This window comes from Cornus florida, unplaced genomic scaffold, assembly GCF_030987335.1.
Source record: "Cornus florida cultivar Cherokee Brave unplaced genomic scaffold, ASM3098733v1 CherokeeBrave_3.0.0_Hap2_Chr09, whole genome shotgun sequence".
In the NCBI taxonomy this organism is placed as follows: Eukaryota; Viridiplantae; Streptophyta; class Magnoliopsida; order Cornales; family Cornaceae; genus Cornus; species Cornus florida.
The window spans coordinates 10,118,113-10,138,570 of record NW_026775579.1 but is presented as its reverse complement, the minus strand read 5'-3'; positions in this window follow the sequence as shown (position 1 = coordinate 10,138,570).

The window sequence follows — 20,458 nt, the reverse complement described above, 5'->3', positions numbered from 1 at the left end:
GAATCAGAGTCCGGATGAAGGAGAAAAGCCCAAAAGAAGAATTGACGTCGCGGTGGCCTGACGAGGCCACGATAGCCCTATGCGCACGCCCATGCGTGCGCCCATGCACGCCGTGTGCGCGCTGGTGCACACATGGCTGGCAGCAGCAGCCCATAAAGCTGCTGTGGGTTTGTTTTTTAGAATAATCCGGAACAGAGGCTGAATTTGGAGGCCTAGATGAACTTTTTTGTAAAAACACAAAGAAGAAACCCCCCTCAAAATTAAGTTTTCTACATGACTTGCAAGAGAATTAAAAAAAACGCAATCTAAAATGCCCAAAATGCCCTCCCAAGAAATCTGGTCCAGAGGGTTGAGAAAGCTGCTAAATAGAAAACTGAAAGCTGAACTTTGAGATCGATTTCTGGCACCAAGACGACATTTTCTGGAAAAACACAAAAAAGAAACCCCCGCCCCCCCAAAGTCACGTTTTCTATTCAACCATGTTAAAAGAAGGAAATAAAATCATCGTAAAAAGTCTATATATAATGCCTTTAGATCAGAATATGCAAAAAAAGTGCGAAATGAATTCACAAGAGGCTCAAAACACAAACGATAAGGTTTTGCCCGGAAACGACCATGCATGCAAACGTAACTTACTTATTAGGACGTGCTACAATGGTCCATGACTTAAAAATACCACTGATGCAAAATCCGACCCTCCAACGGGCAAAAAGGCAAAAATGGAACTTGGATTGAAAACTCGGAATCCAAAAATACAAAACGGGGTCAAATGACCGTTTAGCCCTTGGCCACACTTCAAACATGATTTATAAGACCCTATGAAAGAATGAAAATGGAATTCCCACACCCGAGGCAACTATGGTGAACCAATGACTTGTGATTTTTCAAGGTTTTCATAGCTTTTCAAGAAATCAAAAGATACATAGGATACAATATAATGGTCATTGGCCTCCGGCCTCATCTCATACATATCAAATACATTGAAAGGAGTGTACTTAAGTACACATTACATACATGGAATCAAATATACATATTTTGATATATAAGTCTACAAAATGACATTTCATGCTAACATTTGCATGAAATGGAAACTTAAAAGCTACACGACATCCAAGGAATGCTAGGCATCACGAACCAAGTCTTCGTACCTAAAATATGCCCCAGTATCATAGGGGTGAGTAACATAAAGCTACTCGTAGGAGATGAGCGTGCATCAACCTAACATTTTACAAATTTATCACCTTAAGGTGAAACATGTTAAAGGGGTTCATGCCACCTAACGTCTATATCGAAATGAGACTCAGGGGGCATCCTAAGCTACCTTAGAGTGTTTCTAGCATAAATCACATCATCCATGCATTTCAACAACATAGAAACATGTTATATAAAGCAACAAGAATTATGATATAAATACATGAATGAAACAAATCAAAGTTGGAGTAATCCGATTAATACAACGAGTTTATAGTTACCATGGATCACATTATCAATGTAATTGAACAAAGTCTAGAGGAATCCATACAACATGACAAAAGCATATTTGAATACAAGTTAACAAGAATCATATTATCCATGCAATTCAACAACAAAAGAGCATGTTATACAATGCAACAAGGTTTAAGTTCTCAAAGCCATCAACTTAGAATCTAAAGCACAAAATAACAGTAGTGGTTCATGCTACCTAACGTCTATGTTATAAATGAATCAATAGGATCAATCCTAAGCTTTATTAAAACGTCAAAACACGATTTTCAATATCGATGCAATTTAACCAACATTGGAACTTCCAATACAACGCATAAAGCACAATTTCGCAAAGTTAACATCATGTAACTTAAAATGGAACGACAATAAGAAACAACAAGTTACAACATCATCTAGTTATCAACTTGAAATGAAATGCGAAATCAAATAAACTAAATACTCGGACGTTACGCCGGATCAGACCGACAACATAGTTACTTTAGGGTTACTAGCCCATGGGTAACCTCCCTATGTGCGCACTAAACTATATAGAGGGACTATCCTCCGTACTAGAACCACGTCCTAGCTATAGCCAAACAACGACATCCCCAAATTTCCAAAATCAACAAGTTGTGTAACAACGCATATATCAACAGGAATATGCAAGATAATCAACTATCTACCAAGCACAACCAAATTTGGAAACCTATACAATATATGCTCTAAGTCCACAACTAATATGATGTGATGAATGTCGAATCTTCAGTGTGCGATTCCTTACATGCTATGCATGAATGATGTTAAATACGAAATGTGCAAATCATTACACAAGGCAACAATATATTCAATAAGGAAAACATATTCTCATAAGTATAAACATAGCAACTATGTTATCCAATGCTCAAAACATAACCAAATGAATATACAACAAGTCCATGTCCAGGATTTTGATATAGAAACGACTTTTAAACACAATTAAATCCATGGCTCAATTCGATAGAATTTAATTAAATAAAAATAATTAAATTCCCTAGATTCTAATTCAATTCCAAATAACCTCAAATTAATACATATTAAGGAACATGGCATGGTCATCACCTATATCCATTCTAAAACTCAATTAGGTTATTGGAACAACTAGTAGAACTCTAATTAAATCGTGCTAATTTAATTACCAAGGTTCTAAAGCAACTTCAAATGGTCCACAATTAATATATACTAGTAAACAAGTCATGGCCAATACAAATATCAAGTTAAAATCTTAATTAAGCTAATGCGACCACAAAATAGATTTTAATTAATTCTTTTAATTAAAATCTCTAGATTTTCAAACTTAACCAAATGCTCTCAATTTAACATATCTTAGAGAAGATGCCAAGGACTAATGTAATATCACATTACAAGTTTATTTCATTCAATTTATGACCATGTGAATTAAACTTTCACTAAAGTTAAATATAAATTAGAAGTTGCAATTCTCATGCAATTAATCCTAATTTAATACATGTGAACAACCATACCAAAACTTAATTTTCTAGCATGCCACAATACAATTCCAAGTTGTATATCACCATGAGGATTAAATCTTAAACATGGAATTTAATTAAATAAAAGGTTTCAAAACCTAACCGAATATTCTAAATCAAATATATGGGAAGCGATATGGCATGTAAATCAAGAATATCAAGTTGGAATTCAAATAGAGTCAATAGTACACTCGGGGCAAATTAATTAATAATTACTAATTTTCAAAACACCTCCAATTGCTTTCAAATTCAACTATGTTAGAGAGCATGCTAAGGCCTAATTTAATATGTTAACACATGTCGATTTCAAGCTAGTTAAGACTATGTGAATTAATCTTTCACCAAAGATAAATATTAAATAAAATCTTTAATACTTATTCAAATGTTCCAATTTTAATACACGACAATGAGCATATCAAGGGGTAATATAAAATCATGCTACTTGTTTAAACCAAGTCATGAGCAACCGGAAAAATTAGATCCCGTACAAGAAAAATAAATAATAAAATCTCTAAATTTTATATTTAATCATGCAAACAAGTAGTATAAGCATCACAAGCATGCTATATAACAAGAATTTAAACCTAGAACATCTCCTACCTCAATTTGAGATGAAAATCCCAAAGGCCCACCAAAATAAAAGTGCTCTGAATTCAACAAAACCGAGAGGTTTTGTCAGGGACAACACCATGAACAAGAATCCGCAAGAAGCCCCATGAAAATCTCAACTTGACTCCAAACCCGAACTTGAAAAATCATCGGAAATGGATTCTAATAAGGGCAAAAGGTAGAGCATGTCGAGGGAAGCAATAAATGCTAAGGTCGAAGGATTTCTACCAAGGAAATCAAGTGGAGGAGAAGAAAGAGTGAAGGCAGCCCCTTGGGCTCCCACGGCTGCCAGCCAAGAGGAGGAAGAAGGTCTGAAAATCTGATTTTAAAAATTAGGGCAACCTATTTATAGAAATCTCAAAAAGTGCCTCGAAAGGGCCCCGCCGGGTCCGGAAAAGTGGATTTTGAGCAAACGTGCTCAAACGGAAAAACTCCATGAACAAAAAAGATTCAAAATAAGAAAATATGAACAATGGAAGAAATGACGTCAAAAACCAAGTTTCGAGCATAAAGTTATGCCCTGAAACAAGTTCGGCGGCAACCGGGTCCAGAAACTCTAAAACTGGAGAAAAATGACCAGAACGGAACTCTATGAATTTACAAGTTGACAAAAAGTGAAAATGAATCCCGTATGAGGATCCAGGCTCCGGACGAGACATTTTGCAATAACTTTCGTTAATTGCATAATGGCCCCTACAAAAAGGGTTAACTGCGAAATTGTTCCAGAATGAAAATATCTTCCAAAAGGTATTTTCTTAGATGCCCCTGAAATAAAATATCTTCAAAAGATATTTACAAAAAACACCCCAAGAAATGAAAAAGATTCTAAAGAATTGTACATCCATGCCCCTATGGACACCAAAAGCAACCAGAGTACTTTCTTGCAAAAGTGAAGATACGTATTTCGAGGAAATCACTCAAGATGAAGACACGTGAAGTCAAAAACTAACTCCGAGCATGAAAAGTGAGGTTGTGCCAAAAACTGACAAACGGAGATAAGACGAAATAGGGAAAATGACAGAATAGGGAAAAGACGAAATAGTGCATAGTGTTCGAAAAAGGAAAAATGTGAAAATGACTCGGTCCTTAAAGGAAGTTGTCAATCCACGGAAAAGAGTCTCAGGAACCAATTCCGAGCACTCGAGATGACACTAAGTGACACGAAACAGAGCTTAGAAAAGAAAATTAAACGAAAAAAATTCATTCGTAAAATTTCAGGAAAAAGGAAAGGAAGGCAAATGACCGGGTCGTTACAATTTTATTACTCCATGGATTTAATTGCATTTTGGAAGTTGTTTTTATATTTAAATCATGGATTTGGATTTGGTGTATGTTCACTTGATTACTTTTGAGCATTGGATAACATAGTTGTTACTTTTATATTCATGAGAATATGTTTTTCCTTATTGAATATATTGTTGCTATGTGTAAGGAATTGCACACTTTGTATTTGACATCTTTCATGCCATAGTAGTTGTAGACTTTGAGCATGTATTGTATAAGTTTCCAAAATTGGATTGTGCTTGGTAAATAGTTGATTTGTATATATATGTTGATATATATACATTGTTGCACAATTTGTTGATTTTGGAAACTTGGGAATGTCGTTGTTTGGCTATCGCTAGGACTTGGTTCTAGTACGGGGGATTGTCCCTCTATATAGTCTAGTGCATACATAGGGAGGTTGCCCATGGGCTAGTAACCCTAAAGTAACCACATTGTCGGTTTGATCCGGCGTGACGTCCAAGTATCCACTTTGGTTTGATTTCGCATTTAAATTCCAAGTTGTTAACTTTATGAAATTACATCTCATTGTATCATGTTGAAAGTTCTATTGTCACTTGATAGCATGAATTAAATGGTATTGGATTGTAACTTGGTACAAAGATAAACCCATGCATTCCCTATGAGTAAACTTGTTTACTCACCCCTAAGTTAATGGGTGTTTTGCAGGTAAAGAAGCCTTAGTGTGGGATGCACAACATTCTTAGACTTACTAGAGTTCTTGAAGTATTTTTGATGACATAGAATGTGCATATGTTAGCATATCTTGTCTTACTTTTGCTTACTTTGATAAAACTTGTACTTATTGTCTAAGTTATGTAATGTGCACTTAAGTGCACCTTTTGATACTCTTAGAATGTGGTTGTAATAAGGCCAAGGGCCAAAGACACTTATATAAAATGTATGCTAACTTTGAACTTCATTGTTGCCTATGAAAGATATGTGGATTAATGCATTGAAGGGTTTTATTTTGCATATGACATGCTATGAGGCCATAGGCCATTGTAACACATCTATTTTATCACATTACATACGCTTGCATGCTCACTTTGGCAAACAACACCATTCTTGATGAAACAAAGACTCTAAGTAGCATTTTTAGGGAGTTTTACCCTATTCTGTTTCAGGGGCATTTCGGGTATTTCAAAATGCATTTGTTTCATTTTTCCTCATGAGTCATGCAGAAAACTCAATTTTGAGGGGGGTTTCTTCCTTGCGTTTTTCTAGAACATGCCATCTTGACCCTCAAAAATCTATTTTTTTCCGAAAAATCATTGTTGCCAGGTTTTTGCCGACTTTAGTGCAAATGTACTTGGTACTATTCATCGACTTTTTTTTAAAAGTGTGACAACCGATCCGAAACTTCCAGGGGTCTTGTGGGTGTATTTTAAGATTGCATTTTCAATTTTGGCAATTTGAAAACCTTCCGAAGCCCCATTTCCTTTCTTTGGGCAGTAGCTTGGAACAATTTTTGACCTCTAGACCTGATTTTCTTGAGGGTATTTTAGACATTTTACAATGCATTTTTTTGGTTTCCGTACACATATTAGGTAGAAAACTTGATTTTAGGGGGGGTTTCTTCTTTGAGTTTTTCCAAAAAAGTCCGTTTAGATACCCGTTTTTACTCTCAGTTGCAGCACTAATGGGTTGACGGCACTGTAGCTGTCACGGCCTTCGTCGGGCCGCCACGACGTCGATTTTATTTTTGACCTTTCTCCCTCATCTGGACTCCAAATCAAGTGAATTTTTTTTTGAAACTGATTAATTTTTCATTGTTTATCCAACGGTGTGCTCGGTTACACCCGGGTATTTCTAGACAATTACCAGTTTACCCTTTCTTTGTTTTGTCGTTTCTCCTTCGTCCGGACTCCGAATCATGCGATTCTTGAGTCCATCTCGATTAGTTTTTCGTTGTCTTCCCAGTGGTGTGCTTGATAGCACTTGAATCCATTTATTTTTCTAAAATGACCACTTTGCCCTTAGGTTACTTTTTGTCCATTTTTGAAACGACACTTCCGCATTTATTTTCCTTTGGGTTCTATGACCTTATTGAGGGTCACATTGGTGTCTTAAAAATGCATTATATCTCTAGAGACCATTGTTCCACCTTTCACTTCCACATTTCGGATCTGTTATCGGGTCATCTTTTGGTCATCACTGACGCACTGAGTTTACAAAACTTGGGCCGTCACAAGGTGGCAGACCTATGGGCATAGCTCCCAGCCAAGAGGGAGGAAGAATATGGAAAAAGTGATTTTTCACTTTAAGACATTCTATTTATAGTAAAACCCTAAAAATGCCCAGAAAGGGCCCTGTAGAGTCTGGAAAAGTGAAATTTGAGCAGACACGCTCAAACGGTGAAACTCCATGAACAAAAAAGAACCAAAATGAGAAAATATGAATAAGGGAAGAAACGTCATCGAAAATCAAGTCACGAGCAGAAAGATATGCCCCGAACAAGTTCGGCGGCAGTAGGGGCTAGAAATCCTGAAACTGGAGAAAAATGACTAGAAAGAAATTCTAAGAGTACGCAACTCGATGAAATGTGAAAATGAATCCCGTATGAGGATTCAGGCTCGAAACGAGGCATCTTTGCAATAACTTTTATTAATTGCACAATAGCCACTACAAAAAGGGTTAACTGCACTAATAACTCAGAATGAAAATATCTTCCAAAAATATTTTCTTAGAAATCCCTAAAATAAAATATCTTCAAAAGATATTTATGAAAAACACCCCAAGAAAAGAAAATATTTCTGAAAAACTATGCATCCATGCCCCTATGGACACCGGGAGCAACTAGAGTACTTTTCTGTAAAAGTAAAGATACGTATTTTGTGGAAACCACTTAGAATGAGGATACGTGAAGTCAAAAACCAACTCCAAACACAAAAAGTGAGGTTGTACCAAAAAGTGACAAATGGGAAAAAGACAAAATAAGGAAAAGGACGAAAAGTGAATAGTGTCGAAAAAATGAAAAGGTGGAAATGACGCGATCCTTAAAGGAAGTTTTCAATCCAAGGGAAAGAGTCTGGGAAACCATTCCCCGAAGTATCGTCGGATTCAGAGCGGTTTCATTTTGGTGGCTTTTGAGATTTTCATCTCAAATTGAGATAAGGGATATCTTAGGTTTATATTAATGTTGTATTGATTGTTATATAACCATATACAACTTGTAAGCATGCATTTGTTCAAGTTTTAGAATTTAATTTAATTATTTTCTATATTTAAGATTTAATTCTCATGAAAGTGTGTACCTTAGAATTAAATGGTGGCATGCTAGTAAATTAGGCCTTGGTATGTATATCAACATATATTAAATTGGGAGCATTTGAATAAGAAATGCAAATTTTATTTAATATTTATCTTTTATGAAAGATTAATTCACATAGTTGTAATAAATATGAAATCAACTTGTAATGTGATATTAAAATAAGCCTTGGTATGTTCTTCAACCTATGTAAAATTGAGGACATTTGGAGTTATTTGGAAATCTAGAGAAAATTAATTAATGAGTTTAATTAATTTTATTTTAAGTGTTTTAATTCCTTGATTCGATATTTGATGTGATATATGTGAAGACTATGCTATGTCCCTTAACAAATATTAATTTGAGATTATTTGGGATTGATTTGAAATCTAGAGAATTTAATTATTTTAGTTAATTAAATTCTATCTACTTGTTCCATGGATTTAACTATGTCTTTGAAATTGTTTCTATGTTTAAATCAAGGAATTGGACTTAGCATGATATATGATATCATTGTCTTGCATGACTTATTTAAATATATCTTGTGTAGATATATAGTTTGTTAGAATATTACAATTGTTTACTTTGAAAACTAGTTACTAAATTGTAGCTTATTTAGTACTTGTGGCTTAGGATGGTAATTTGGTTCAATTGTTGTAAAATATTTTTGCTTTGGGTATAAATTGTATATTGAGGACATGACATGTCATATGCTATATAGACTTAAATTCTAGGACATGGTTTGTATGGATTCAACCTTACTTGTGCATGGAATGTGGTAACTTGTATTTGATTTTGTATAAGTTTTGAACTTATTGATTTTGGAAAGCTTGTGAGGACATAATTTATGTGATGGCTAGGGTTTGGCTCTAGTACATGGACAAGTGTCATCGAAGTCATAAGTGTGCATTAGGTGGTACCTTTTGGGTCGTAATTGCCCGAAAATACTTGTTTGGTCTGTGACCACGTGTCCTAGTCTTTCCACTATTTGATTTTGCATTTAATTTCAAGTTGTTAATTATGGATTAGTTGTAGCTTGAGAATTGATGCATACCTTGGGTATTTGAATACTATTTAGTATACTTGAACTTGTATATTTGCTTCATGAGCTTAAATTCCATTTAGTATACTTGTGCCATGTATACTTATTGTACGCATATTTCATTTAGCATAGTACACTTGTGCTTGTATACTTGATTTATGAGTACTCTACATATATCGAATACTTGTGTATGTATGTTAATATTGCTTATCTTGTTTAACATGATTTAAGGGTACTGGAACATTTATGCTTGTATATCGTATATCATGTTTAAATATTAACTTGCATATTTGAGCATGTATACTTGTATGCCGTGGTTCAATTTGATTACATGAGTAGCTTAGGATGATCCTTGAGTCTCACTTATGACATATATGTTAAGTAGCATGATCCTTTGAATTACTTCATGTCAAAGTAATAACTTTGTAAAAAGTTAGGTCGATGCTTGCTCATTCCCTACGAGTATACTTGTTTACTCACCCCGAGGTTACCAGGTTATTTTCAAGTACGGAAACATTGGTTTGAGTTGCGTATCATTCCTTGGATGACTTGTTGCTTAAAAGTTTATATTTCATGTAAATGTTAGCATAAAATGTCATTTTGTAGTTTTATATATCAAAACTTGTATCCTTGATTCCAAATATGTAATGTGTACCTAAGTACAATTTTTGGATGCTTATTTTGTATGTATGACATGAGGCCAAGGGCCATTAATTCTAAAGTTTACAAATATGTTTTTAAAACTTGAGATTTTAGTACTTGGTACTATTCATCAACTTTTTTTTGAAAAATATGTCGACCTATCTGAAAGTTACGGGGGTCTTGTGGGTGTTTCAATTTAGGTAATTTAAAAACCTCCTGAAGCCCCATTCCCTTTCCTTTGGCAATAGCTCGGAAAGATTTTAAACTTCTTGACCTGATTTTCTTGGGGGTATTCTGGGCATTTTACAGTGCATTTTCATTGTTTTCATCCCCGATGTTAGGTAGAAAACTTGATTTTCGGGGGGGGGGGGGGGGGGGGAAGGGGGGTTTCTTCTTTGTGTTTTTCCAGAAAAATTCGTTTGATGGCCCGTTTTTGCTCTCAGTTACCGACAGATCGTGTAGCAGCTTTTTGACCCTCTTGACCTTTTCTGATCTAGGGTCATTTTGGGTATTTCATAGTGAGTTTTTTTCATTTTCCTTTGCCCAGTCAAGTAGAAAACTCAATTTTAGGATGGGTTTCTTCTTTGTGTTTTTGCAGAAAAATTCGTTTCGGACCTCGTTTTGGCTCTTAGTTCTGGCTGGAACTTTTCTTCCCCTAGCATGTCATGGTGCTTTTCTCCACGTCGTGACGTTGATTTTTGTTTTCACTCGGTCTCCTTCGTCCGGACTCCAAATCGAGTGAACTTTTTTTTGAACTTGACCAATTTTTTGCTGTCTTTCCAACGGTGTGCTCGGTTGCACCTGAATCTTCCTGGCTAATTACTAGTTTACCCTGTTAGCCTTAAGTGCTCGTGTTTCTTCGTTTTGCCGTTTCTCTTTCGTCCGGACTCCGAATCATACGATTCTTGAGTCCATCTTGATTAGTTTTTTGTTGTCTTCCCAATGGTGTTCTCGATGACACCGGAATCCATACTTTTAGAAGTGACTATTTTGCCCTTGGGGGCTTAATTGTTATTTTCTGATCATTTGTTTTTGCGTCAGTTCTCATTGAGTTCCACGATTTCATGGAAGGTCTTTAAAGTGTCTTAGAGGTATGTTGTGCCTTGGGAGACCGTTGTCATATTATTTGCTTCCGCATTTCGGATCCGTTAATGGGTCAGTACAGGACGCACTATTTTGAAAATCCAGGGCCGTCGTAGGTGGAATCAGAGCTCCTAGGTTCGAAAACCTTAGGACGACGGGTTTTGGGTGTATATCATGCTTGTGTTTCCATGCTCTATGTGTTTAATTGCTTCTTGATAACATGTTTACGTATTTATGTGAGCGTATGTTTAGAAGTTTACTTAACTGTCTCAGCATGATATACGTGCTTGTTTACTTTAGTACATTGTATATACTTATCTATTTTAGCATGTTGATTTACGCTTGTCTGCTTAGCATGTGGGTTATGCTTATTTGCTTTAGCGTATTATATATGCTTGTTATTCTTAGCATGATAGTATGATACAACATTGACATGCCTTATGTGATTCCTTACTACTTGTGTAAGTATGTAATTCATTGCTATGTTACGCGTTAACTGTTTATTTTGTGTCTTGTTTAGGCATTGCAGGTTGTCCTAGCTTGGTTGGTTGAGATTGATGCTAGGGCATTATCTCTTGGAGTTTCGTGGTGACCTTGATGTGATGACGTCATTGGGGTCTTCTTTTTAGCGTCATACGACGATAGGTTGGATTGACTGGAGTCCTTCCTTGGGGATTTGGAGATTTATTTTCGTGAGCCTCTAATGGTGAAGTCCTCGCGTCTTTTCTTCTTAGAGTGATGGTTAGGGATTTGATAGGTGCATTGACCTGGGATTCTTTTTGTCTCGCCTTGGAAAGCTCTTATGAGCTAAGGTTGGGGTGTGTGTGTGTTTCTGGGTAATTAATTGCCTTAGTGCAGTTAATTACTCTCCCTAGTCATAGAAGACTTGGGGTTGCATTTAGGGTTCTGATAGGATCCCGTAGAATTCCCATCGAACTCATTGGTGTCTTGAGTTTAGTTCTCTTATTAGTGTCTCGTAATGGTTAGTATTAGGACTATCCATTACATCGTTGTTTGTTTTTTTGTGTGGCGTTAGGATTCCACCTTGTGTTTGAGCCAGTCTTGGAAAAGACTTGTAGACTCTTTATTTCAGGGACCTTAGTGTTCATTTTAGGAGATGATTCACTTCCTTGCGATGAAGGATTAGACTCATCCGGGTTCTTGGGATTCACTTTCGGTGAGTTTGTCCTTATGAGAGGCATTTCATCCTTTTTTGCTTGTGATTTTGCAGGATTGTTATTTGCATAGTGATTCCTACATGTTTATATGCCTTGTTGTTTTGAGCATGCCTTAGAAACGTGATGGGAGATATGACTATTTGGTAGTTATGTAATGATATGGATGATGTGTCTTCCATTTACTATATCTTCTTGTCATGCTAACGTCATATGATGTGTAGCGTGTCTCTGATGCTTGACCCCTATGTGATAGGTAGGTGACGACCCTGGATTTTTCAACCCAGTGTGTCATGTGATGACCCGAAGCGGATCTAAAATGCGGAAGCTAAATAAAAACAAGTTCTTGGAGATGTACGTCATCCCTATGACATAAGAATGGCCCTTCGAGGAAAATCGAGACTCAGCGAAAGCAAAACAAAGACAAGGGTATCAAAACCCAACCAAAAGAAGGACCAAGGGTAAAATGGTCATTTTACCCTAAGTGGAAGGCATTTGACTTCCAACAAGTCAAATGAGATCAAAAGCATTTAAAAACATTCTTTGGTAACCTCACATGAAGTACCAAGGCTAAAGGAAGTGAAATCCTAAATGAACCTTATCCCGACTTGAACCAAAACTGGCACCACTCACTAAAACAAGGATATCTCAAGCTATGAGAAGAATCCGAAATTGAAATTTATACCATTACAAAGACAGCAAAAAATTAATTAAAATGGACTTAAGAATCACCTGATTCGGAGTACGGACGGAAAAGATATTAAGTCTTGAAGTTAAGGAAAGAAAACCCCATTTCGGTTTAAACCAAATCCTAACACTATCTCAATAAAACATGAATAACTTAAGTTACAAATGGAATCTGAAGGTTTAATTGGTACCATTGAAAAACTTATTTCGACACGGTCAGTTTAGACCTAAGAACGGACCAATTTGGAGTTGAAACGAGTAAGATATGGCCCTCTAAAGGAAGAGATTTAGAGTAGAAATAGAACCCCATGGGTGCCAGCCCAAAAACTGCGGGGGCCCGCCAAATGTGGCAGTAGCTTCTTAAAACCGTGGGGGCCCGCCAATTGCTGCGGGGGCCCTCCAGTTGCTCACCAAAATGGGTGTTAGAACCCCTAAAATGCGAAAGCTAACTAAGAGGAAACATAGATGAACCTGATACTTCATTTTTAAGTGTTTGCAACCTACTTAAGAGTGATTTTAATCAACAAAGAAAAGATTAAGCAAAGGATGGCCTTAAGGCCTCATGGCACGTCATTTACAAATTGTGTTCAATCCTTGAAATTTCATATATTCCATAAACAACTATGAAGTTGAACCAACATACATGTCATATAGATGTCTTTGGCCCTTGGCCTCATTACATATACATCCAAGGAGTGTCAAAAGGTATACTTAAGTTCACATTACATAGTTTAAACAACAAATACAAGTTTTGACATATAAGGCTACAAGTGGCATTTCAAGCCAACCTTTACAAAAATTAAAGCCTTCAAGTCCACAATCATCTAAGCAATGATGAATATCACGCACCAAGATACAAAATCAACTAAAGCGGTTCATGCCACCTAGCATCTATGTTCCAAGTGAGTCTAAGGAATTGTCCTAGGCTACATTAGAACAACAAAACATAATTCACCATACCGATGCAATTTAACCAACATTGGAACTTCCAATACAATGCATAAAGCACGAATTCTCAAAGTTAACATCTTGTAACTTAAAATAGGAAATTAAATAAGGAACAACAAGTTACAACATCATCTAGTTATCAACTTGAAATGAAATGCGAAATCAAACACGGTGGATACTTGGACGTCATGCCAGATCAGGCCGACACCATGGTTACTAGCCCATGGGTAATCTCCCTATGTGCGCACTAGACTGTAGAGGGACAATCCCCCGTACTAGAACCAACCCCTAGCCATAGTCAAACAACGACATCCCCAAGTTTCCAAAATCAACAAGTTATGCAACAACGTATATATATATCAACATGATATACAAGATAATCAACTATCTACCATGCACAACCGAATTTGGAAACACAATACATGCTCTAGTTCACAACTACAATGGCATACAAATTGTTGAATAATCATTATGCAACTTATCATACTTCATAACAATACTATTCAATAATAGGGACATAACCTCACAAGTATTACACAAGTTTAAAAATCAAGACTAAGACATGTAATCAATATGAAATTTATACTCAATTCATTAACACAACAAGGATAGAAATTAATTTAATAAGACAACAAATTTCTCTAGATTTCATTTCTCATCTAAACATGCTCAATTTAATATATGTTGTAGTACTTATCATGGTTATAACATAAATCACTTTAAAACTTGATTTAAATCATAAGAACATAATAATGAAAACTAACTAAATTAATCAACTAATTCCCTCTAGATTTAAATTAATATCAAATAACTTCAAATTTTTATATGTTAAACAACTTATCATGCTCATTACATATTTCAAATCAAAAGTACAAAATGAGTGAGACATCATCATATAGAATTTAATTAATTTAAATTAATTAAATCTCTAATTTTCAAAAGTCATTCAAACCCCAAATTATTCTGTATCAAACACTAAGTCATGGTCACACCTTATCTCAAGTCTAAAATGGAATACAAGTAAAGCACAATTTACTAGAATTTAAATCAAATTAAATTCATTTAATCTCTAGGTTTGAAAACTCTTCTAACTTATCCCAAATTAATATATACCAAAGATCAAGTCATGGACATGCCATATATCAAGTCTAAAATGAGTTATACATCATTAATTTCTCAAATTGATGTTAAACATGCCTAAAACTTGTATTTCATACAAAAGCAAGTAAAATCACTTGGAAAAGTAAATTATAACACTCCTACCTCACAAGAGGATTGTTCCTCTTGAATCCATGGCTAGCAAGCACAAAATGGTAAACCCTTCTAAGTTTATGAGGATGAAGATGAGGGGAACAAAAAGTATTCCCAAGGTCAAGCTTGGAAATCAATGGAAGGCCTTCAAAATCAAGGTCAAAGCTTAAGGCTTCAAGCTCCATCCATGGAGGCTAGGGTTTTCTTTATAAGAGAGGGAGGAGATAGAAATTAAGTGTGATAGAATGTGGGTGGAGGAAATAGAAATCCTCCATTCACTATGTGGTCTTACACCAAGGTCAACACACACAAGTCTTGGTTAATTGCACAAAAAACCCCTTTTTAAAACCATAATCCCAAAGTGGCCCAAAAATAATTGCAAGACTTAATTTGGAGCATACACTTGTCACTCATCCATTGTAGGCTTAATCCTAAGCCTACACTTATCAACCATCCAAGCCAATAAGTGCACCTATCCTAGGTCAACAAGTGGTTCAATCTCCACCCTCCACATGTGATGATCCAAGGCATCAAAGTGTCCCCCATAAATGTCAACAAGTGGACCAATGAGAGTGTGACACTTGTCACACTTTTTTGAAAATTGCAAAAAGGTCCTTTTTGAAAATATCTTCTAAATTAAATTACAAAGTGGTCCCTAAGATGAAAAATAATTACTTTACAGTAATTACACAAATGACCCCAAAAGAAAGAAAAATTCCAAAGAAGTATGCATCCACACTCCTAAGGAAGAAAGTACATAACTTGCATGCTTTTCTACAAAAGTAAAAATACACATAGCATGGAATTTAAATATTGTGGATGTATGCAAAATCAGAATCAAATCCGAACACAAAAAGTGAGGTTGTGCCAACAAAGTGACAACCGAGAAAAAAACGAAAAGTGAATAGTGTCACAAAAGTGAAAATGTGAAAATGACTCGGTCGTCAAAGGAAGTCGTCAACCAAAGGGAAAAAGTCTCGGAAACCATTCCTGAGCACTCAAGATGACACTAAGTGACAAGAAACCGAATTCAGAAAGGAAAGATCAACGGAAAAAAAATATCCGTAAAAATCTGAGAAAAGAAAAAAAAAGGAAAATAACCAGGTCATTACAACCTTCCCACCTTAAAGGGATTTCGTCCCCGAAATCCAGTCCCAACAAAACAAAAGGCGAAACGAAGACAACTACGAAGTACATCTCCGAGTATCCCACACAACATGCTACGGAAGCAATCTCAAAACTGAAAGAGGACGTACAAACCAATGTCATTCGCACCCACGTGCTCACGATAGGAAAACCTCTCAAAAGAAAAGTGACCTCACGGCCACATGACAAGTCAAAGTCACACACAGAACCTAAGGCCAGACAAAGGAATGAAAGACAACAACCGTAAGCATTCCTCCTGATGAACCATCATACCGATCCAAAAACAACCACCAAAAGAACTTCAAGATAACCACGTATGAAATCAGGGTACAGAACAAAGACAATGTGGCAGTACAAATAGTGACTAGGACTTGCCCACGACGTACTCAAATGTGTGGTAGCAATGATAGTGCCTAGTGCCCGTCCACACTTACTCGTCAGTAAGGTAGCATCGACGACAACTAGCACTCGCCTATAACACACAACTTATATAGTAGCATAACAGTATAAGGCACTAGTTCATAACCTGCCCCCCACTAGGTCTACCCATAAAACCTCTCGATATAAATGACATCAATGTCGTGAATCATCATTACCAAAATAATCCGGTAACTAGGCATTCCGTAATAGTTAAGACATGGTCCAAAGACGTCGACATCCCGGCCACTCTCAAAATCCTGACGGCAATGTTACAGGTACCTTCTAGCTTAAGGTCTCAATCCTCAATACAACAAAACCAACAACTTCAGTGTTTCCAAACACCTATTAACAACATCAATAAAAAATCAAAAGCCTAAAAAGCAAATCAAAACCACCAGGAATCAAAACAAACTTCACTACACGACATTTCATCGAAAGTCCCACATATCTCCCTAAAACAGATCAACTATAAGACCAATCACTATAATCAAACATCAGATTCACATCCCTATCCTTGATAACTAGTTCCTTGAAAAACAAGTCCACCACGTAGCACACACATCAAAATCCTGACAACTAAGGTCACAAAACAAGTCTCTCAAAACCGTGCTTGGCATCACCAAGCTAAATCAAAATTTCTCAATTTCCTTTGATCCACAAATAAGCCAAATCCAACGGCGATCCTCCAAAAACTCCTCCTAAGAGTTAACCACATCAAGGTCTCCAAAAATGAAAGAAGTCTCCAAAAGACATCCCTAAACAGCGTCAAACTCACACAACGAGTTAACCAAATCCTCAATCAAATGGACACAAGTCTCCGTAAAATGATCTCACACTAATCAACTCACTCTGAGCACAGCAAACTCCGTCAATAACCATGGCAAAACTCCCCAAGGGAAGACACGAAAGATAGGAAGCTACCAGTTCTAAGAAGGACAACACCACCATTCTGCCTCAAAAATGAAAGATAACAAGGTCAAAGACTTGACCCCCTACATGGAAGTAAGTTGACCAAAATCAACCAAATTCTCACCAAGGACTCAAGACAACAATGGTGATCCTTATGGACCAACCAACCCCAAAACCGTACACAAGGCAACGAAGAGAAAAGACTCACTCTTTGTGAAGTCCCTAACACGAACCAAGAAAACGAAGCGAAACCCTATTCTCCCACAAGTGTCAACACGACAAGCATGAAAATGGAGCATTCTTCCCACCTTAGGGAAGTAGACAGCTCAAGACAAAACAAATGTGACAACTCCTCCTCTACAAGGAATTTCACAATGAGACCATTGCAGAAACCAACATACAACTACGTGCGGTCGAGGGAAACAAAAAGGGAAAACCAAACATGGAAGTCATGCATATAACAAGGAATGCAACTACCAAGTAAGTAAATCTACTCACATGGATAAAATCAAGGGTACATGCAGCATGTCTCCACGTAAACACAAAAGCATGTCACTAAAGCACAGTAACCACATGACATCTCTAAGTATATATGTAAGGCATGCTAAAGTCACACAATAAGAAGATAAATGTGGACACCTCCACCTACTTATGCATCACAATAACATAAATCATACTACTAACATGGTAGTAAACGAAACTGTAAAAGATAGAATGAAGCAACAATGAACCCTATGGACATCATCATGTCCTAGAATGTCTAGGAAAAAGGAAGGCAAGTCCTAGCTATAAACTGACTCCAAAAACCAATGTGACCACAACCAGTCTCAATACAAATGTGAGCCCTCACCACAATGGTGAGACTCTAACAATCCATCTCCGACTCTAAAGGTGGTAATACAAGTGACACTAACAATGCAATGCTCTCACCAACCCAAAACATCGATCAATTGACTCGATCCCAAAAGCATCATCACGTAAGGAGAACTCAAACAAAATGGCTACAATCGAATAATCAAATCGATCTCCAAAATCGTCCCCAAAACGACCATTAATCACCGTCTCAACACTAGATGCTCAAAACAAAACTCACATCACCGCTAACCAAAAGGACTACGCCTATCGAAACAAAAACCAATGCTGATTCCATCCGAACTGCGCTTGTAGCTAGCCAGCACAGTAGCATGACAGTACCATGCACCCGCCCACGAAAATTACAATCTCAGAGGAACCATCCCAAACAACCAAGGATCCTAAGAGGTCCATAACCAACAAATCCAGCACTACGGCAATGCCAAATGACTCACCTCACAAGAGCCTAAACAAAAGGTTTCTCACCACCTACCTCAAAAAAATGCTAGGTCAGCACAACCTATGCTACTACGAAACCAAACAGACAAATGCTAACAGCATCTAAGAAGAGTGCCTAAACAAAACAAAAAAATACCAAACATTGCACTAAGTGTAAACTCACTAAACAACTAAACCTCGACTCAAACATCCCATGACTAATCCCAAGTCCCGTCAAATATGCAAAACAATCCTGCATGCACAAATCAAATCTAGCATACATCATATGTCATGCTCTTTACCATAGAATCAAAACAGACTAAATAGATAACATACCATATATAGCAAGTAAGCACATAAACATGTTATCAGACCAAAACATGTTATCATGAAGCATATAAACACATAGAGCATGGCAACACAAACATGATATGCACCCAAAACCCATCGTCCTAAGGTTTTCGAACCTAGGAGCTCTGATACCACCTGTGACGACCCTGGATTTTTCAACCCAGTGTGTCATGTGATGACCCAAAGCAGATCCAAAATGCGGAAGCTAAACAAAAAAAAATTCTTGGAGATGTACGTCATCCCTAAGACACAAGAATGGCCCTTTGAGAAAAATCGAGACTCAGCACAAGCAAAACGAAGACAAGGGTATCAAAACCCAACCAAAAGAAGGACCAAGGGTAAAATGGTCATTTTACCCTAAGTGGAAGGAATTTGACTTCTAACAAGTCAAATGAGATAAAAAACATCCAAAAAATTCTTTGGTAACTTCACATGAAGTACCAAGGCCAAAGGAAGTGAAATCCCAAATGAACCTTATCCCGACTCGAACCAAAACTGGCACCCTCTCACTAAAACAAGGATATCTCAAGCTATGAGAGGAATCTAAAGCTCAAATTTATACCATTACAAATATAATGAAAAATTAATTAAAATGGACTTAAGAATCACCTGATTCAGAGTACAGACGGAAAAAATATCAAGTCTTGAAGTTAAGGAAAGAAAACCCCATTCCGGTTCAAACCAAATCCTAACATAACTCACTAAAACATGAATAACATAAGTTAAAAATGGAATCTAAAGCTCTAATTGATACCATTTGAATGCTTATTTCAACACGGTTAGTTTAGACTAAAGAACGGACTAATTCGGAGTTGAAACGAGTGAGATATGGCCCTTTGAAGGAAGATGTTTGGAGCAGGAATAGATCCCCACGGGCGCCCACCCAAAAGCTATGGGGGCCTGCCAAATGCGGCAGTAGCCTCTTAAAACCACGGGGGCCCACCAATTGCTCACCAAAATGGGTGCTAGAACCCTCAAAATGCAAAAACTAACTAAAGGGAAACATGGATGAACCTGATACTTCATTTTTAAGTGTGTGCAACCTACTTAAGAGTGATTTTAATCAACAAAGAAAAGATTAAGCAAAGGATGGCCTTAAGGTCTCATGGCATGTCTTTTACAAATTGTGTTCAATCCTTAAAATTTCATATATTCCATAAACAACTATGAAGTTGAACCAACATACATGTCTTATAGATGTCTTTGGCCATTGGCCTCATTACATATACATCCAAGGAGTGTCAAAAGGTGTACTTAAGTTCACATTACATAGTTTAAACAAAATATACAAGTTTTGACATATAAGGCTACAAGTGGCATTTCAAGCCAACCTTTACAAAAATTAAAGCCTTTAAGTCCACAATCATCTAAGCAATGATGA